A 14,207-nucleotide genomic window follows, 5' to 3' on the forward strand; every position below is an offset into this window, starting at 1 on the left:
CTCAAAACAAAATACCAGATTGTCAAAATGGAAAGCAACACTGCCTACGGGAGACCAGGCACCTGTAATCTCACCCAACGAACAATTGGCCTCTGGAAATGAACTAAAATGGCCATTATGGAGAACCCACAACCGCCTACGAACTGGGGTGGGCAGATGCAACGTAACCATGTGTAAATGGGGATACCGAGACGGGACGGACAGACCCAAACAATGGACCACCTCCTGGATTGCAGCAACATGGGGGAAGTATGCAGGAAAGAAGATCTGGCAAACGCTACGGCAGTGGCAGTTAAATGCGCTGAATTTTCGAGGGACGTGATATGATATACATACTATGTTTGTCTTTATATTGTAATGTGACTCCCCATTTTGGGTTTGTTTTACTTATACATATGTGTATTGTATTTGTATTTGTGTGTACATGTAATATGTGGGTTGTCTATGGCTTGGACACGATTAAATAAATAAATAACTTGATCCCAACCCGTGTGACTGGGCGCTGTGGAACTATCTGAAAGATGTTGCGTGCAATGCTCCAAATACGAATGTAGCTGAACTAAACGCACGCATTGCGCAACGCATTCTGAACGCGAGGCATCGAGGAAAACAAAGGTAACATCTCGCGTTCCCCAAGAAAGTGTTATAGGCCCTCCGCTGTTACTGATCTGTATAAACGATTTAGGTGACAATTTGAGCAGCCCTCCTAGATTGTTTGCAGTTGTTCCTGTTATTTACCGTCTAGCATGGTGATCAGAACAGCAAAACCAATTGTAAAATGCTTTAGACAAAATATCTGTCCTGTGGAAAAAGCGGAAATTTACTCTAAATAATGAAAAGTGTGAAGTTATTCACATGAGTACTAAAGGAATCCGCTAAGTCTCGGTTACACGATAAATCACACAAATCTAAAGGCCGTGAATTCAACTAAATACATAGGGATTACAATAAAGAATAATATAAACTGGAATATCACATCGATAAAATGTGGGAAAAGTGAAACGAATACTGCATTTTATTGGCAAAACACTTAGAAAATGCAACGGATCTAATACAGACACTGCCTAAGTACACTTGTCCGTCTTCTCCTGGAGTAATGCAACGCGATGTAGGATCTGCATCAGATAGGTTTGAAGGGAAACACTGAAAAGGTACAAAGCTTCTTTTTGCACTATCGCGGAATAGGAGAGTGCCACGTATTTGATACGCGAATTGTGGTGGCAATCATTAAAACAAAACCGTTTTTCACTGCGGCATGATCTTATCACGACATTTCAATCACCAGCTCTGTCCTCTGAACCGGAAAATACACTACTGGCCATTAAAATTGCTACACCAAGAAGAAACGCAGATAATAAAAGGGTATTCATTGGACAAATATATTATACTAGCACTGACATGTGATTACATTTTCACGCAGTTTGGGTGCATAGATTATGAGAAATCTGTACCCAGAACAACCACCTCTGGCTGTGATAACGGCCTTGATACGCCCCGGCATTGAGTCGAACAGAGCTTGGATGGCGTGTACAGGTACAGCTGCCCATGCAGCTATCAACACGATACCACAGTTCATCAAGAGTAGTGACTGGCGTATTGTGACGAGCCAGTTGCTCGGCCACTATTGACCATACGTTTTCAATCGGTGAGAGATCTGGAGAATGTGCTGGGCAGGGCAGCAGTCGAACATTTTCTGTACCCAGAAAGGCCCGTACAGGAGCTACAGCATTCGGTCGTGCAGTATCCTGCTGTTATGTAGAGTTTCGCAGAAATCGAATGAAAGGTAGAGCCACAGGTCGTAACACATCTGAAATGTAACGTCAATGCGAACAAGAGGTGACCGAGACGATAACCAACGGCACCGCATACCATCACGCCGGGTGATACGCCAGTATGGCGATGACGAATACATGCTTCCAATGTGCGTTCACCGTGATGTCGCCAACCACGGATGCGACCATCATGATGCTGTAAACAGAACCTGAATTCATCCGAAAAAATGACGTTTTACCATTCGTGCACCCAGGTTCGTCGTTGAGCACACCATCGCAGGCGCTCCTGTCTGTGATGCAAAGTCAAGGGTAACCGCAGCCATGGTCTCCGAGCTGATAGTCCATGCTTCTGCAAACGTCGTCGAATTGTTCGTGCAGATAGTTGTTGTCTTGCAAAAGTACCCCTCTGTTGACTCAGGGATCGAGGCGTGGCTGCACGACCCGTTACAGCCATGTGGTTCAAAATGGCTCTGAGCACTATGGGACTTAACATCTATGGTCATCAGTCCCCTAGAACTTAGAACTACTTAAACCTAACTAACCTAAGGACATCACACAACACCCAGTCATCACGAGGCAGAGAAAATCCCTAACCCCGCCGGGAATCGAACCCGGGAACCCGGGCGTGGGAAGCGAGAACGCTACCGCACGACCACAGCCATTTGGATAAAATGCCTGTCATCTCGAGTGCTAGTGATACGAAGCCGTTGGGTTCCAGCACGGCGTTTCATATTACCCTCGTGAACCCACCGATTCCATATTCTGCTAACAGTCATTGGATCTCGAACAACGCGAGCAGCAATGTCGCGATACGATAAACCGCAATCGCGATAGGCTACAATCTGACCGCTATGAAAGTCGGAAACGGGATGGTACGCATTTCTCCTCCTTACACGAGGCATCACAACAACGTTTCACCAGGCAACGCCGGTCAACTGCTGTTTGTGTACGAGAAATCGATTGGAAACTTTCCTCATGTCAGCACGTTGTAGGCGTCGCCACCGGCGCTAACCTTGTGTGAATGCCCTGAAAAGATAATCATTTGCATATCACAGCATCTTCTTCCTGTCGGTTAAATTTCGCGTCTGTAGCACGTCATCTTCGTGGTGTAGCAATTTTAATGGCCAGTAGTGTACTTTGTTGACGCCCACTTGTATAGGGATAAATGGTCATCATAATAAAATAAGAAAAATCAGTGCTCAGATTGAGAAAGATTTAAGTCTTCGTTTTACTCGCGTGGTGTTCAAGACTGAAACGGTAGAGAAATGGCTTGAAGGTGGTTCGTAGAATGCTCTGCCAGGCACTTCACTGTGAATTGCTGAGTAATGATATAAATGTATATGTGTGTGTATGTGTATTTATGTATATCTATAGATTTTTACAAATCCAGTAACTGCACACACCGTGTTTCCAGGAGTTGGAGAGGAACAGGTGCTTCCTATCGGTCTAACTGCAACAAACAGAAGCGATACTCATCGCTCAATAAGGCAGAATGATAGTAAATGAAATTACGTAGCAGCACGTTGAAGATCTGAGCATCGGAAATTGAAGACTGAAACTCTTCTAATTGAGCAACTTCGGTTTTGCAAATGAGCTCGTGATAGTAGCGTCTAGATAACAAATTTTTGCTCGTCAGCCGATAATTAACACCTGTTATAAAAAAAATGTGCACGTTGGGAAAAGTACAACGTGGGCGTAGCACAGCTGTAGTTCAACTACACCACCAGAAGTCCGGAGATGTAGCGTGGGTCGTACGCGGCCGTAAACGGCAGGGTCCGAATAGAGTGCGCACACGAGCCTGTGGAACGCTAAGCTGTCGTAATACCTGGGGCTCTCGAGGTGACCTTTTAGTAACGTGTACCACGAGGTCGGATCTCTTTGATCCCTGTGTTTAAACCCAGATTTAAGGCAAAAGTAATATGAAATTCTCAATTTATGCTATATAACATTTATTTTCATAATTATTTAATTGTTGTTTAAGTCCTTCTAGTTAATTTTATCGCAATAAAGAAAGCCTGCAGCATTTTAATATTTATCACACAAAAGCTCGTAATTTTGGGTGGTGATTTTAATTAGTACACATAAATGAACTATTATAGTACTGAATTTTACATTCTGAAAAATTATGTAATCTCTGTAGCAAATAAATTTCCAAATTCGAGGGTTTAAATTTACGCATACAAATTCCACACGATAGGTACAAATAGAAAGTCTGTCAAACTGACAATCATTGCTGGGAACTACGTTTTTCTTATCACCACTCAGAACACACTTTAAGTATTTCATTAACACTTTAAGTATTTCATTGAAGAAACAGACAGATCCCCAAAACAACTTTCCTGAAGTTCTTCCTCTGAATGATACTCTCGTTCGATAGCAGAACTGTGATCACTGGCTAATGTAAAATCGTCGTCTTTTTCGTTTATTTCTTCATCCATAGCCGCGCGGGGTAGCTGAGCGGTCTGGGGTGCCTTGCCACGGTTCCCGCGGCTCCCCTCGTCGGAGGTTCGAGTCCTCCCTCGAGCTGTCCTTAGTGTAAGTTAGTTTAAGTTAGATTAAAGTAGTGTAAGCCTAGGGACCGATGACTTCAGCAGTTTGGTCCCATAGGAACGTACCAAAAATTTCCAAATTTCCTTCATCCATATCACTGACACTTTCCTCCATAGATCGACTAACAATTTCATCAACTCGGGAAAGTTAAAACTGACACACTTGTGAGAACACATTTTGAGCTATAGGGTACCGTACCGAAGAAAACAGATACGTGTTTCACGAGGCGCGGTCTAAGAGACTCCAACACCCATCAATAGCTCCTGCCAACTATAAACACAAAAGGCGATAACGTAACCGATAGCAAAACACCGTAGACTTTGCAGTTTAAGGAGGGTACGGAGAGTATAGAAGCATTCCACCAAAACTGACATTGGGGAGCGAGTTCGAAAATCTTTGCGCGTTCTGAGAGACCACACCTCGTGAGTTAAGGGTTAAAGTGCAGCTGCTCACAGACGTCCAATGCGGGGTGTAATTATCATGTGCCAGTGAAACTTGGTTCTTATGCGTTAATGAGTAAACGACTTACGCTGTTTCAGTTCCAGTTTTGGCCACCAGGTCCGAACCCGGCAGTCTGAAAACCTATAGAAAAGTTTCCGTCTGTAATGCATTACGAACGATGTTGTTGTTGTTGTGGTCTTCAGTCCTGAGACTGGTTTGATGCAGCTCTCCATGCTAATCTATCTTGTGCAAGCTCCTTCATCTCCCAGTACCTACTGCAACCTACATCCTTCTGAATCTGCTTAGTGTATTCATCTCCTGGTCTCCCTCTACGATTTTTACCCTCCACGCGGCCCTCCAATGCTAAATTTGTGATCCCTTCATGTCTCAGGACATGTCCTACCAAGTGATCCCTTCTTCTAGTCAAGTTGTGCCACAAACTCCTCTTCTCCCCAATCCTATTCAATACCTCCTCATTAGTTAGGTGATCCACCCACCTAATCTTCAACATTCTTCCATAGCACCACATTTCGAAAGCTTCCATTCTCTTCTTGTCCAAGCAACTTATTGTCCATGTTTCACTTCCATACATGGCTACACTCCATACAAATACTTTCAGAAGCGAGTTCCTGACACTTAAATCTATACTTGATGTTAACAAATTTCTCCTCTTCAGAAACGCTTTCCTTGCCATTGCCAGTCTACATTTTATATCCTCTCTACTTCGACCATCATCAGTTATTTTGCTTCCCAAATAGCAAAACTCCCTTACTACTTTAAGTCTCTCATTTCCTAATCTAATTCCCTCAGCATCACCCGACTTAATTCGACTGCATTCCATTATCCTCGTTTTGCTTTCGTTGATGTTCATCTTATACTCTCCTTTCAAGACATCGTCCATTCCGTTCAACTGCTCTTCCACGTCCTTTGCTGTCTCTGACATAATTACAATGTCATCGGCGAACCTCAAAGTTTTTATTTCTTCTCCATGGATTTTAATACATACTCCAAATTTTTCTTTTGTTTGCTTTCCTGCTTGCTCAGTATACAGATTGAATACAATCGGGGAGAGGCTACAAAACTGTCTAACTCCCTTCCCAACCACTGCTTCCCTTTCATGCCCCTCGACTCCTATAACTCCCATCTGGTTTCTGTACAAATTGTAAATAGCCTTTCGCTCCCTGTATTTTACCCCTGCCAACTTCAGGATTTGAAAGAGAGTATTCCAGTCAACATTGTCAAAAGCTTGCTCTAAGTCTACAAATGCTAGAAACGTAGGTTTGCCTTTCCTTAATCTTTCTTCTAAGATATGTCGTAAGGTCAGTATTGCCTCACGTGTTCCAACATTTCTACGGAATCCAAACTGATCTTCCCCGAGGTCGGCTTCTACCAGTTTTTCCATTCGTCTGTAAATAATTCGCGTTAGTATTATTAAACTGATAGTTGGGTAATTTTCACCTGCTTTCTATGGGATTGGAATTATTATATTCTTCTTGAAGTCTGAGGGTATTTCACCTGTCTCATACATCTTGCTCACCAGATGGTAGAGTTTTCTCAGGACTGGCTCTCCCAAGGCCGTCAGTAGTTCTAATGGAATGTTGTCTAATCCCGGGGCCTTGTTTCGACTCAGGTCTTTCAGTGCTCTGTCAAACTCTTCACGCAGTATCATATCTCCCATTTCATCTTCATCTACATCCTCTTCCATTTCCATAATATTGTCCTCAAATACATCGCCCTTGTATAGACCCTCTATATACTCCTTCCACCTTTCTGCTTTGACTTCTTTGCTTAGAACTGGGTTTCCACCTGAGCTCTTGATATTCATACAAGTGGCTCTCTTCTCTCCAAAGGTCTCTTTAATTTTGCTGTAGGCTTTATCTATCTTACCCCGAGTGAGATAAGCCTCTACATCCTTACATTTGTCCTCTAGCCATGCCTGCTTAGCCATTTTGCACTTCCTGTCGATCTCATTTTTGAGACGTTTTTATTCCTTTTTCCCTGCTTCATTTACTGCATTTTTATATTTTCTCCTTTCATCAATTACATTCAATATTTCTTCTGTTACCCAAGGATTTCTACTAGCCCTCGTCTTTTTACCTACTTGATCCTCTGCTGCCTTCACTACTTCATCCCTCAGAGCTACCCATTCGACTTCTACTGTATTTATTTCCCCCGTTCCTGTCAATTGTTTCCTTATGCTGTCCCTGAAACTCTGTACAACCTCTGGTTTACTCAGTTTATCCAGGTCCCATCTCCTTAAACTCCCACCTTTTTGCAATTTCTTTAGTTTTAATCTACAGTTCGTAACCAACAGATTGCGGTCAGAGTCCACATCTGCCCCTGGAAATATCCTACAATTTAATACCTGGTTCCTAAATCTCTGTCTTATCATTATATAATCTATCTGATACCTTTTAGTATCTCCAGGATTCTTCCATGTATACAACCTTCTTTTATGATTCTTGAACCAAGTGTTAGCTATGATTAAGTTATGCTCTGTGCAAAATTCTACCAGACGGCTTCCTCTTTCATTTCTTAGGCCCAATCCATATTCACCTACTACGTTTCCTTCTCTTCCTTTTCCTACCGTCGAATTCCAGTCACCCATGACTATTAAATTTTCGTCTCCCTTCACTACCTGAATAATTTCTTTTATCTCATCATACATTTCTTCAATTTCTTCGTCATCTGCAGAGCTAGTTGGCATATAAACTTGTACTACTGTAGTAGGCATGGGCTTCGTGTCTATCTTGGCCACTATAATACGTTCACTATGCTGTTTGTAGTAGCTTACCCGCACTCCTATTTTTTTTTCATTATTAAACCTACTCCTGAATTACCCCTATTTGATTTTGTATTTATAACCCTGTATTCACCTGACCAAAAGTCTTGTTTCTACCGCCACCGAACTTCACTAATTCCCACTATATCTAACTTTAACCTATCCATTTCCCTTTTTAAATTTTCTAACCTACCTGCCCGATTAAGGGATCTGATGTTCCACGCTCTGATCCGTAAAAATGCCAGTTTTCTTTCTCCTGATAACGACGTCCTCTTGAGTAGTCCGCGCCCGGAGATCCGAATGGGGGACTATTTTACCTCCGGAATATTTTATCCTAGAGGACGCCATCATCATTTAACCATACAGTAAAGCTGCATGCCCTCGGGAAAAATTACGGCTGTAGTTTCCCCTTGCTTTCAGCCGTTCGCAGTACCAGCACAGCAAGGCCGTTTAGGTTAGTGTTACAAGGCTAGATGAGTCAATCATCCAGACTGTTGCCCTGCAACTACTGAAAAGGGTGCTGCCCCTCTTCAGAAACCACACGTTTGTGTGGCCTCTCAACAGATACTCCTCCGTTGTGGTTGCACCTACGGTACGGCTATCTGTATCGTTGAGGCATGCAAGCCTCCCCACCAACGGCAAGGTCCATGGCTCATGAGGGGAGGCGAACGATACATGGGCAGAAAAGGTCAAACAAGTGAGAAAGGCATAATGTCGACTTTATCATTAAAACAATTTGTTCAGTATGAGCACTGCAGACGTCTACGAGATGCTGTATAGCGCCAGATTTACATCTGGTAGCCAAAATTGGAACTAATTTCTTCCAGAGTAAATCGGTTCTTCATTAATGCATTATTTACCAAGTTTCTCTGTCATGCGATAATAATATCCCACACTGGACCTATGTGAGCAGCTGCACTTTAATTATGACCAGCCGGTATTTCTTTGCCAGTTTATGACTATGAGCAGTATTGGAAATGGAAAACGAACATGTGTCCGGTCAGTGTATAACACTACCGGCTGTTACCACATGAGCGATTCGCCTATAATGTTACTCCTACCGGAGGATCTGCAGTTGACCATGAGCGTGTGCTAAAGGTTAAGATATCGGATTACTTTTTGTTACTCGAAAGTTACGTTTGACACGGAGCAGTAGTTGAATTAGCGGGAATGGAACAAAGATTACAGTAGTTTTAAGCAAACAGAAATTTTGCAAAAAGGAGGACAATCGTCTTCTTAATTAGGTAAAGTGGTACCGAGTTGTTATAATGTTTGTTACGAAAATACTGTATATGATTTTACTTGGTACTCAAATCTCTTTTGCAAATACGACACGAAATGGTACCACAATCTAGCAAGTATGTTCCGGCAACACACTATCTCTCAGTAACGTATAACATTCAAAGCAAGAAATCTAATATGCATTACACAGGGCCACTACATAAAGGAGGAACACAACTAATTTGGACATGAGAAGGTTTTACCACTTTACATTGCAAAACATTGACATAAAAATAATTTTTAAATGGTTGTACTGAATGATGTGATTACTATGTTTCCAAAGGTAACACATAATTCTTCTCATTTAGTAGAGCATAAGTGAAACAATCGGGTCGTGAATCTATTACATTCTGAACAAATTATAGCTGGTTCATCTTTAAAGAACACAAAATTTAATAATATTTTTGCTGCACTTCACTAGCACTTTCAGCGTAATACTGATTGTAACTCTGGCGCAGCATTAACATGGGGACCAGAAACAGTTCTGTCTCTTGAAAGGAGTGAGAACAAATACTTCAGGCAAGTCGCACTAAAGACACACTTATAAACACAAATACATGAATAAAACAACAATTTTACAACCCCATGAGGCAGGTAATCATCATGTAGGCCCTTGAACTGTTATTACCTGTAATCACTTTTGATGATCACTCTTTCATTGAATTACTTTTAGAGATAAGAAATGTTTTGGTAATAATGGAAATGAAATAAAGTAATTAGTTCTTTTCTTAGCTTTCACTCTTTTGCAAAACTTTAACTATTCACCTACGCAAATCACGTGGAGTATTTCAGAAACAAAGCCAATTTAACGCTTAAGAAATTTACGACTCCACAACAGTTAGTGATCACTTATAAAGCTGCACATAATCAACGCTTCAGTAACAGGTCACTAGGATATACTGCATTACTAGAATATGGTTACTGTTCAGGTAAAATGAGAAGAGATGAATTAATGTTATCAACAGAAAGTTGGAAGTAAAGAGCTTATTATTTACATCTGAAGCAAATAACTGTTCCACGGAAACAACTATAATACTAAACTTTTACTTAACCTGAAGGTGGTTGCTGTCGCGATCTTCTGTGGCTAAAGAAAAGGCGGCAAAAGTAATCATGGCTCTTGAAGAATAATTCCTCTGAAAATTATCTTCTTGGCCTCGTATTTTGATGATCCAGAGTTAACCAATAAATGTAATTACTTAATACAGAGGACACGTAAGTTTGCACTTATGTGAAACCTGGAGGAAAGTCCCTCCACTACGAAGCGCGATAGGCAGGAATACAAAAGCTGGATTTTGGGGTTATTTAGCCAATAATCTTCCACATACGAGGCATAATTACTCAGTCTTGCTGCTTTCCTTGCCTGCTTCAGCATAGGAGATGTGAACAATTTGTAAGTTATCCTCCGACTGTATAGTGCCACAAACATTCCTAGCGTTTCTACCACCAAATCCAACTATTCTATTCCTGCCTATCGTGCTTCGTAGCGGAGGGGCTTTCCTCCAGGTTCTATATAAGTATAAACCTACGTGCATTAACCAGTTCTACGAATACTATCTTACTAAGTTCGTATTTTAACAGAACATAATTTATTTTAATTCATGCACAGATTAAGTTTTGTTAGATAAATTTACTGAGAATATGAACAAATATTTACATATGATGTAAACCAAAGAACACAGTGACACAAATATCACATATGCATAAGACAAAACATAAGTTACATGAAATAGGTAAGTCGATATCGCAAGTAAGCGTTACAAATTGGCCGTGTCCATATAGGCAGTAAATCAGAGGGTGCTGACATCTATAGTGGTGCAGCAACCCTCGGAAGTGCACGGTGTAGTTTATATTGCGTTGTAACCAAGCAGTGTCAAAAGATGTTACTTCACAGTGTTTTCTTATTTTGGATGTCCTACTGTACTTAAGCTGCGCAAAAGTCGATTATCACGTGTAACTCACATTATCTGATGTTGTTAATGATATCCATGAACTGAATAGTTCTGCTAAGAGAAAATGGGACTGACAGATGGAGTGAGCCACAAATGAATCAAACAGGTTTCTTCCAAACTATGCCTAATAAGTAAGTAAACAATGTTTAATTTCTGAAAAATTATTGAAAATATATGTTCCTGAATAACTTTCACCTTCTGATTCGACTTAAGTATCTTAAGCCTTTGTGTAGATTGTTCTTACTGGCAGTATACGATTTGTGAACTGCACAAGTGGTACAATTCCTCTTTTCGATGTCTCGATTATAACATTATTTATGTCTTATTGTAATTGATTTTCAGACATTCGGGCAAATTTCCACTGTTTCCTTCTTTAGCAGCTGAAGGCTGTGTACAATGGAAGCAAACTGCTCAGCAACGGTTCCATCCAAATCAGAGCCTTTTCTTTGCCGGGCTGGGTACTGGTCATCTTGGCCTTGTTTCTGTTTCGCTGTTCCGTTTCCATATATTGTTGGTTACTGATATCGTTATCCACTCTTTTCATAACTCTCTACATTTACCTCTACTTAGTGCCATATTCCACATTTTTACAATAGTGGAAATCAGTATAAAGACAGGGCTCCTACGTAAGTAATATACGATGCCTGAAGTAGAAATTACTTTTTCTGAATTAGTAGGATTACTGCGGTACAGGTTACAGGTTTCCACATAGTCCACCCACTACATACATATGTTTCGCTTTGTAGCGTATGTCGCCTTGAGTCCTTATACATTCTAATCCTTTCTGCCTCTAGTACCTCAGTGTACATACTAGAGCTCACTCTAGTATTCACCCAAGCTGTGCATGATTTACCTTTAGTACAGAATGCTGCCTAAATCATAACACTTATATCGCTAAAATTTCTGCTCATTGTTGCTTGTTACTCTACTCTCAGATCATGCCAATCATTTTGAAATCCATCCGGGCCATTCAGATTAAACTTCTCTCATCGCTGATGTTCGCTTTATCCCATTCTCTAGTCCACGACATATGTTTATCAGCAAAATCCAATCTAGCCTATTTTTGTTTGGTTGTTTGAGCAAGCTTCTGCCGCCGTTTCTTGAATGCAAGATCTTTTCATTTGACAAAATTTGCCCTACACGTCTGGCAGTTATTGGCAACTGAAAATCAGCAACAAATTGAGAAGAATAACGGTTTTGGGCCCTTGCTTTGCGCAAAAGTGTCCGTTTCGGTGCTTCAAATAATTTACTACTTTTCCCATGTTTCCCGTTCTGTCCATCTCGAGCGCTGAATCTAACGAAATTATAAATCGCTGTACTTGGATGATTCATCTTCTCAGCGATTTGACGATTAGAGTGTCCCATTTCCTTCCACGCACCTATTTTTGTTTTTTCATCATGTGACGACTGTTTCCCATGTGGCATTATCAGAATCGTTGTTTATGTAAACAGTACACACTGTCACTAATTGTGTGTTTTTCCAATCTGCACAAAAGGCACGTGCGCAAAAAGGCACGTACGCTATCTCTAACGACGAACAAAGCCGTCTGCATTTATACCGAATTCCACCCACTACCACCTGAATCGTTGATGACTGCTTTTGTCAGTACGTTGGATCTTATACTATTGCATATACATTGTGCGCAACTGTTCCAACCGACAATGTTAATTTTCCTACAGATATCCATGCCTTTATGCTGACTTCCACTACTGTATGTTCGTAAGTACCCCTGTCTGGAACCGTAGGCGTACTTTGCCTCATATTCTTTTAATACATATAACGTTGTTATTTTCTTTTAGTTACTTTTCTGCACTGGTTACCTTTCCAGCGGAATAATTTTTCTTCCTGTTATACTATACGCAATTAAGAATTGAATATCCTTTGAGGCCGTTCAAATGCCACTTCAGCTCGTTTTAAGTACACACTAAATATTCTTTCCTTAGTTTAAAAAAGCTGAACCTTCTTCAAGTCTGTGCGCTGGAGCTACTATGAAGGCCAATTTACAAGCTTTCCGAAGTTTACAATAAAGAGTTGTCCGTATTGGTCATCGACGTTACTAAATTATCTTGGCCATGATACACCAAGAGAAGTAACAATGTTGTTAAGACACCTATGAACTATCAGAGTCAAATCCCAACCCAATCATTTAGATTTACCTTCCTCATGGCTTTCGTAAATCGCCTGAGGCGAACACCTTCCTTCCGCATGCTTGTAAAATCCGAATTCGTTCTTTTTAGCTAAAAACATTGTTGTCAACGGGACGTTAAACTTTAACCTTGCTTTCTTGATCATGAAATCAACTGATAGTGACCGATACTGTTAATCTCACAATGAAAGTTGGCTTTAGAAAAAGAGAGAAGGAAAACGTAGAGCTGTCAGTATGAGACATGAGAGGTTCAACACTAGTTGACGGTCACCATTATCTGCTCTTTCTGGAATATTAGCCTATCGTTCTGCAGTCAAGGGAACTTCCGAAACCATTATACAGCTGATTTCATTCTATCATTCGAAAACATTCCAGTTCTTTGACACTACACAACTGATATGCTGAAATACTGATGGAACTAGAGCGGAACTTCTACGTTCCCCGCTAAACAAGTACGGTGCGCCAACGTATCTGATTTCTGCGTAACAGGAGAGAGTGTTGTAGCTTGGAACACTTCTCAGAATTTCCCCTGTAGTCAGCATTGAATAGAAGTTTAATATATTTTCATATTACACTTAAAAATGATAGCATTCACTTCATGTGAGATGTATGCCGCAGACTTCTTTTTAATTACGAAAATTACTTCGAAAGAATTAGGCTTTTCCAAATGTGGAAACATCTTCCAAGATACGACATAATCATGTACCTGGGAACAACTACGCTATTCAAATTTGAAAGTTTTGCAATCGAAAAAGTCTTGTCAGTACTGTATTTAATAAGCTATGTGTCACATTACTACTTTGCTAGGTACTAATAACGAGTAAGTGAAATCAAATTAAAGGGAACTATTACCAAAATACAGTTACGATTTAAAACATTTTTAAATCGAAGCCACTGGAAAGTAGGACGAATTTCTGTTTTCGAGAGAGGGTAAATTGTTAAGACGTTATAGAAACTCAATGCGTTTGCAAATATTAAACAAACGTCCTGTTAAGATGGCGCAGGACTGACGAAGTATGGCTTAACCGTCCAAACCTTATGCAACTTGTTTTAAAAGTATACTAAACTTTACTCACTATAAAAATCTGTAACCGAAGAATTAACGAAGTCCTCCAAATATATTTAACATATTATAAGGCACTTAAATATGTAGGACTCATACCACGACGGGTGTTCAACAAGTAATGCAATACATTCTTTTCTCGGCCAATTTCGGTTGAAAAAATGTGGAATTCGTTGTGAAACATCATAGAATATTCCCGCTTCAGCCCCTACAGTTTCATGA

The sequence above is a fragment of the Schistocerca serialis genome, chromosome 4, assembly GCF_023864345.2.
Source record: "Schistocerca serialis cubense isolate TAMUIC-IGC-003099 chromosome 4, iqSchSeri2.2, whole genome shotgun sequence".
Taxonomy (NCBI): Eukaryota; Metazoa; Arthropoda; class Insecta; order Orthoptera; family Acrididae; genus Schistocerca; species Schistocerca serialis.